The 8,213-nt window shown below is 36.8% G+C and overlaps 1 long non-coding RNA gene across 1 annotated transcript; it reads right to left on the bottom strand.

Annotated features, from left to right (window-relative positions):
* Positions 1–4,363: 4,363 nt before the first annotated feature.
* Positions 4,364–6,398, bottom strand: LOC131039661 (uncharacterized). Its single transcript, XR_009372598.1, has 2 exons — positions 6,054–6,398; positions 4,364–4,643 (listed from the first exon to the last, which is right to left on the bottom strand). It is a non-coding gene; the product is annotated as an uncharacterized LOC131039661 (long non-coding RNA).
* Positions 6,399–8,213: the final 1,815 nt, after the last annotated feature.

Here is an 8,213-nt window from a genome sequence, read left to right as displayed (position 1 = left end):
TCTTCTTCTATGGTATTCAATTTCCTTTGTTCACGAAGTTGCTTCATTCCTTCTCTTTTTTTTGCATTCTTAGCTTCACGCTCTTCCGATGTTACATTTTTTGGTTGTTTCCTCGACATGATGATGATGCTGCATATGTTAAAATGGATATATGAAATTGAAATTATTTCATGTATTCCTTTTCTAAATTATTTCATAAGATCTTAAAAAGGATGTATGAAATTGCAAATTTTGTTTTAAACCACTAAACAATTAATTTTCTTATGCAACTTCCTTCAAATGCATTGTTAAATCTAATGTAAATCTAATAGGATTATAATCAATTTTGACTCACACTTTTATTCTAACATTTAAACAAAATAACACTTAATAAGTATTTGAATTCTAAAAACAAGAAAATGTTACCTCAATTATTCAAATTTGATAAAAAAACTATGTTCTTCCTCTTTGACGTTGCCAAATGAAAAAAAAGGTGGTGGAGAGCTAATGGAATGTATAAAATAACCTTGCATAAAATGTCAACACCATGCAAAAAGCATTTTTTTGTCTGATCATGCGCAGAAAGAAGACAAAAAGAGAGAATGTGGGCTTGGATCATGGGTCAAGGGCCCCATATAACCGTTTTTTAGTGCAGCTCATTTGGCTAGCGCCATACAAATGACTTCCATTGAAATTTTTTACCTTAAACTAAACACTAACTATATACCCTATAACCTTTTTTTTGTGCAGCTCATTTGGCTAGCGCCAAATGACTTCCATTGAAATTTTTTACCTTTGATAAATTTCTACTCTATACCCTATAACCTTTTTTTTTTGCAGCTCATTTGGCTATCATATTTGGCGCTAGCCAAATGAGTTCCATTGAAATTTTTTAACCTTTGATAAATTTCTACTCTATACCCTATAGTTTGGTAGCCACAACCATAAAAATTAAACCATATGACTCTTTAGGACATAATATGGTGTCTTAGGACACCATATGACCCCTTAGGACATAATATGGTGTTGTTATGGGTCGTATGGACACCTAAGGGGTCATATGATGTCCTATGGGGCCATAGGACACCATATGACCCCTTAGGTGTCGTTATGGGTCGTATGGTGTCGTAAGGAGTCATATGGTGTCCTATGACCCCTTAGGACACCATAAGACCCCCTAGGACACAATAGGGTGTCGTTATGGGTCGTATGGTGGCCTAAGGGGTCATATGGTGTCTTATGACCCTTTAGGACACAATATAGTGTCATTATGGGTCGTATGGTGTCCTAAGGGGTCATATGGTGTCCTATGACCCCTTAAGACACCATATGACCCCTTAGGACATGATATGGTGTTGTTATGGGTCGTATGGACACCTAAGGGGTCATATGATGTCCTATGGGGTCATAGGACACCATATGACCCCTTAGGTGTCGTTATGGGTCGTATGGTGTCGTAAGGGGTCATATGGTGTCCTATGACCCCTTAGGACACCATATGACCCCCTAGGACACAATAGGGTGTCGTTATGGGTCATATGGTGTCCTAAGGGGTCATATAGTGTCTTATGACCCCTTAGGACACCATATGACCCCTTAGGACACAATATGGTGTCGTTATGGGTCATATGGTGTCCTAAGGGGTCGTATGGTGTCCTATGACCCCTTAGGACACCATATGACCCCTTAGGACACAATATGGTGTCGTTATGGGTCGTATGGACACCTAAGGGGTCATATGGTGTCCTATGGGGCCATAGGACATCATATGACCCCTTAGGTGTCATTATGGGTCGTATGGTGTCATAAGGGGTCATATGGTGTCCTATGACCCCTTAGGACACCATATGACCCCCTAGGACACAATAGGGTGTCGTTATGGGTCGTATGGTGTCGTAAGGGATCATATGGTGTCGTTAAGGGTCGTATGGTGTCCTATGACCCCTTAGGACACAATATGGTGTCGTTATGGGTTGTATGGACACCTAAGGGGTCATATGGTGTCCTATGGCCCCCTAGGACACCATATGACCCCCTAGGACACAATAGGGTGTCGTTATGGGTCGTATGGTGTCCTAAGGGGTCATATGGTGTCTTATGACCCCTTAGGACACCATATGACCCCCTAGGACACAATAGGGCGTCGTTATGGGTCGTATGGTGTCGTAAGGGGTCATATGGTTTCCTATGACTCTTTAGGACACCATATGACCCTTTAGGACACAATATGGTGTCGTTATGGGTCGTATGGTGTCCTAAGGGGTCATATGGTGTCCTAAGGGATCATAGGACACCATATAACCCCTTAGGACACAATATGACCCCTAACGACGCCTAAGGGGTCATATGGTGTCCTATGACCCATTATGACACCATATGGTGTTGTTATGTGTCCTATGGTGTCCTAAGGGGTCATATGGTGTCCTATGACCACTTAGGACAAAATATGGTGTCGTTATGGGTCCTATGGTAACCTAAGAGGTCATATGATGCCCTATGACCCCTTAGGACACCATATGACCCCTTAGGTGTCGTTAGGGGTCATTTTGTGTCCTAAGGGGTCATATGGTGTCCTATGACCCCTTAGGACCTAGAGAGAGGAGGGAGTGAGGAAAAAACTGAGGGAAAGAGGTGAGAGAGGGAATTAGATGGGTGTAAGGATGAAGAGGGAGATAGCTCAAGGGATAGGAGAATAAGGGAATTGTGAGAGCTAGAGAGGGGAGGGACAAATAAGAGTTTGTATCTATTCCACATTTGGTGCGCGCCAAATAGAGAGAGTGCCAAATGTGTACATAGAAACCCCCATCTCACCTCTCCCTTCTTTATCTCCCTTCCCTCGTAGTTCCATCTCTCTCTATGAACTAGATCTCATATTCTCTCTCTCCCCTTACCTCTTCTCGGGCTCTTCATTCTTATAGATACATACTCTTCTTTGTCCCTCCCCTTTCTAGCTCTCACAATTCCCTTATTCTGCTATCCCTCGACCTATCTCCCTCTTCATCCACATTTGGCGCGTGCCAAATGTGGAATATGGACCACATTTGGCGCACGCCAAATGGAATATCCATTCATCACATTTGGCGCATGCCAAATAGGGTGAGCGCCATATTTGGCACACAGAGCGCCAAATGTCCCACTTTGGGAAACACCAAACCTATGGTTTGGATTTGCCTTGGGCATCCAACCCAAAGGTTTGGACGACCATTTCAGGGTAGAGACGTGTTTTTGTCATAACATTGAAAATTTTGACATATTTTGGGTCGTGCTCTCCGTCAGGTTTGCACGTGTTTCAATGAAGTTAAAAAAAATACTGTGGTAAACTTGAGCCCCCTCTTAGCTATCCAAAAATGTAATTTATTTCAAATTTTGATTTTGTTAAGTCTTTCATCTATAATTTCTTTTGTTAGTGTGTCTGTTTTTTGTCAAAAACCAACATGCACTATTTTGGGTCTAGATTTTTATACGTTCATCAGATTTTGAAAAAAATTACATTTTTAGAAACTAGACTCCATTCTACACAATTTAAAAAAAAGAGTTTTGATTTTTTATTTGTTTTCAATGATTTTAGGGGGGAGCACACTCAAATTTCTGTTTTTCAGAATGTGTCCACTTCGAAAATTAGTAAAAAATCATATACTCATTAAAAAATTAGCTGAAAATTCTGGCATAAACTTCAAGGTGTTAGCTAATTTCTCACTGAAGCGATTTTAAAAATTCAAAAAAAAAGTTAACATTTTAGGGGGGCCACAACAGACGCTATGTTATGTTTTTTGCATAAAAACATGACCACTTTTTGTGGCCCCCCTTTTTGAAGCCCTTGGTCTCCACCATTTTCAAAAAAAATTAGTAGTTTAGAAAGTAGACTCGAAGCACTCTGACTCTTGTTCTTGTTGCATCTTCAAATTTGTCGTTGAAGTTCAGACTTTATTGATTTCAGAAAAAAAGTAGCATCTTAAGACCCCCCTTTTGGTACCACAACTTGGTGCACATACCCCAATATGAGTTTATTTATACTTATTTCTATTCATTAATTTAATTATTTTCCCTTTATAGATATATTCATTAATGCTACTTTTAGATAGCAAAGTGCAGTAAAAAGTTGATGGTTTTTGTACGATTTGTTGAATATAATCTGTTTTTTGTGGTTCATATATGTTTTTCAGAGTTTTCTGTGAACATTCATTACAACAATAACTACTACTTCTTGTTGCACAATATTTTATGGTATGAAATTATTAATGCTAATATTACTCTAAGTAGACTCTAAATCTTGAACTTTATTCAATACCAGAAAAATTACTATTTTATCAGATTAATTCAAAATGTTTGTCATATAAGGATGAACAAAAAACTTTGGCATTGTAAATGCCTGGAGCAATAAAAATTCCTCGAAAATCTTTTCACATTATCTCACATGTTAAAGTTCTGAAAATTTTAAACATCAAAAGTTGAGAGATAAATAAGTATATCAGTTTCAAAACTGCACGTTCCTCTGAAGAGATGCACAGCCCGCAAAAGAAAATGTATATCTTATTTTAGCGACACTCTAAAATTTAGCAGAAATAGCAATTCAGTAATAAGGAGGTGGTGGACCTCCTCCAAATGGTGGGCAGCATCCTCCACAGCACATCTCTAACAGCCAGCAACAACACAAGCACTGCAAGCTGCATTATCACAATACAAATAAACAACTAGATAATGAGAAGAAAAAATATGTAAATTTTTGAAATTCAATAATAATTCTTTAAAGAACTAGAGAATGAGAAGAAAAAATATGTAAATTTCAATGCTCCAATAAAGTAAGATGAATGGGTTTTTTAATTTTAACTAGTTAGATAAAGGTGTATTTTGGGTGTTGTATAGATATTGAAATGATAATGAATTTTAAGAAAACTAGTTTAATGAAGAAATGTAAAAATAATAGTTTCTTAAATACATTGCTTTGTCATAAAAATTCAATTTCTAATCAGGGAATTTAACTTTTGAGTTTAGAGTACAAAAGAATTGATATTGATTGACAAGTAAAAATTATTTTTCACAATGTGTAGATTATGATGTTTTCACTAGAATTCAATTTCAAAAACTTATTGATGTGATTTACATGAAACTGTCTTTTATTAATCCACTTAGTACTCACTACACCTAGGTGTAGTTTACAAGGGTGAAGTGTTGTGACTTCTTGAGAGGTCATCTATCGGAGTACTACTCTGTCTCAAGTGTGCTTAATCATGAAGTTTTCCCCAAGATCAAGCCCACTTAATTTGCTATGAAGTTTCCCCAAGAACAAAACTGCTTAATTTGCTATGAAGTTTCTTCCAAGATCGAGCCCACTTAACTTGTTATCTTAAGGAAAAATTTCATGGTTAAGCGCACTTGAGTCAAAGTAATATTGGGATTACCATCTCCAAGAAAATGCTAAGTTTCACCTATATGCAATGAGTGCTAAATGAACAAATCTTTTGAATCACTATTCATTAAATATGGATCAATAAATTTGACCTGAAAACTATACAATAAAGTCTCAAACGTCTTTTATTTTACAACTTAATTACAATTAACCACAAAACTATACATTTTATTTTGTTAACCATTAATCGTAAAAATAATCTCCAAAAGAATGAGCAATGTGATCTATTACTGATATGAAGTTTCCACAATCTAGAGTGAATATTGCAAGTGTTCATCGATTAGAACATTTCAGATCACACTCCTCATCAGAATAATAATAAAGAGCTCAAAGAGAAAAAAAAAAATGTCATCTAATAGAATTACTCAAATTCAAGTCTAAGAGATGATCCTTTCACCCATCTAACTACTCACTTTCAGAAGAACAGAAAGAAAGAGCTTAAGCACGAGATATCTTGACACTAAGACCAAAACAATGCCTAGAGTTTTTGGTGAAGTACAAAGTTTTCTAAAATTGAAAAATCCATTCAAAAAAGAAACCAAATCCTTCAGTGGTGAAAAAAAAAACAAAGATAAATTTTCTATATTAAAAAATAAACAAAAATCAATTTACCACCAAGTTTTATGAAAACAGAGAAAGAAAACGTCAAATAACAGAAACCGCTTACATATCATATATACAACCCCCGAATCCGCCACCCCAGCCCCCAAAACCACCTCCCCAGTAATTTCCAAGCATAGGAGGAGGTCCCATTCCCCATGGACCTGGTCCAAAACCACCTGGTCCAGGGCCAAAACCACCTGGTCCAAAACCACCTGGTCCGGGGCCAAAACCGCCTGGTCCAGGGCCGAATCCACCTGGTCCAAAACCGCCTCCAGGTCCCCCTCCCCCCGGACCTCCTGGTCCAGGGCCGAATCCACCTGGTCCGGGGCCAAATCCACCTGGTCCAAAACCGCCTCCAGGTCCCCCTCCTCCTCCCCCTCCCCCCCCCCCCCGGACCTCCAGGCCCCATTATTTGCCTCTCTTTTTTGTTTCAGTCGGCGCGGGTTCTATTCTCGTAAAGGCCGATCTTTTTTCAGAGAATTTTTGAATTGAGCTTCGATCCAGGAGGGCTGTAGTGAGATATTTTTGAAGGTATAGTAGAGAAAGGTCGTAGTTTTCTTCGTGTGTAAGTTTCTCAGCTAACATTCGTATTTTGTTCGTAACCTAACTACCATTCTTGGTCGTGTTTTGTCAGATACTACTGTACACCATTTTCAAATAACTTCAACAATGTGAGTGAAAGAAAGATTTTAATAATTTCCTGAGGTCAAAATAGTTTATGGGATTCTGGAGCACATAAAATCCTTTCATAAGTCTATTTTTTTATGGTTATATATAGTTTGAGTTGGTTTAGTAGTTGAGAATTTGTACTCTTGAAAAAGAGGTCACAAGTTCAAATTGCACATGGGGTAAGGTATAGATGCTTCTTTGTCTATTTGTAGCAGAGATAGGGGTCTCCCACAAGGAGTATGAGATAGTCTCATATTATTGTAAGTCAATTGTAGATCCATATAGACCGCCCAGTATTGTGGACTACAAAAGATCTTTCTTTCTTTATTTCTTTTGAGATTAGATCTTCTCAGTGAATTTTGATAATGAAGTTTTTTAGTCTCCTCAAACAAGGTACTTAAATTATCAATTTGCAAGGGAAGCACTAAGATTTCCATAATTTATACTCACCCTTTTTTAGTGAAAAGTAGGCTCTATGTACGAGATAGTCCCATATTATTGTAAGCCATTTGTAGACCCATATAGACCCCAGTATTGTGGACTACAAAAGATCTTTCTTTCTTTATTTCTTTTGAGATCGAATCTTCTCTAGTGAATTTTGACATTGAAATTTTTAGTCTCCTCAAACAAGGTACTTAAATTATCAATTTGCAAGGGAAGCACTAAGATTTCCAAAATTTATACTCGCTTTTTTTTAGTAAAAAGTAGGCTCTATGTATTTGCAATTTTTGTTTTGTTTTGTCTCATCTCATTTTAATTATTTTTACGAGTTAGGGGAAAGATACTAGTAGTTGTTATAGCTAACTTCACACACCTTAAGCTCCTAAATGGTACATCGAATTTTGAAGATTTTTTTGTTGTCTTCATATGCGACTTATGCGACTTACGTACTTATAGCTATTGTTTTGGCTTCTAGGTAGTTACAATGAACGTCGTGGGATTCATTATGCACACAAGGATAAAAAAGTGGTCATTTTGAGTTGATGTCCGATACGTACTCCCTATTGCCTCATCAATTGTTTGCTTCAAGACCACCACAAAATTTGCACAATTGATCTAATCCTTATGCACAAATGTCCCAATAATCATGCACTATTGGTATTAGTAAAGTTGTTCAATTGGTATAATTACTAACTTTTTTTTCCAGGTAATAGGTATACCAATGGACGACTATTGGCCACTAAATGATATTTTAGTGGACTTTTAATTAGCAAAATCCAATAAACGGTAATTAGAACATGAGCGGTAGTTGGGCCCCATCCCCTAGTTAAATAAAGGTAATTATTGAAGCTTAAATAAAAGATTTGAGATTGATTATTAAAATTCTATGAAAATTAAATATATTAAACGTATACATATTTAATTTAGTTATTTGATGCAAAATCCTTTGTTTAAATTTAAAGATTTTATTGGTCAATCTTGTGAATTCTACTAATATGTCATTGTCTTGAAAATTTAATTATATATTATCAAAAATTAAATGCACAACTATAGAAGTGATATATACATTAGTGATCTTGTAACTTGTAGGAATTTGATCTTGTAACTTGTAGGA

Source organism: Cryptomeria japonica, chromosome 5 (assembly GCF_030272615.1).
Source record: "Cryptomeria japonica chromosome 5, Sugi_1.0, whole genome shotgun sequence".
Lineage (NCBI taxonomy): Eukaryota > Viridiplantae > Streptophyta > Pinopsida > Cupressales > Cupressaceae > Cryptomeria > Cryptomeria japonica.
The sequence above is the reverse complement of the archived record's forward strand: the minus strand, read 5'-3'. Positions and strand labels throughout refer to the sequence as shown.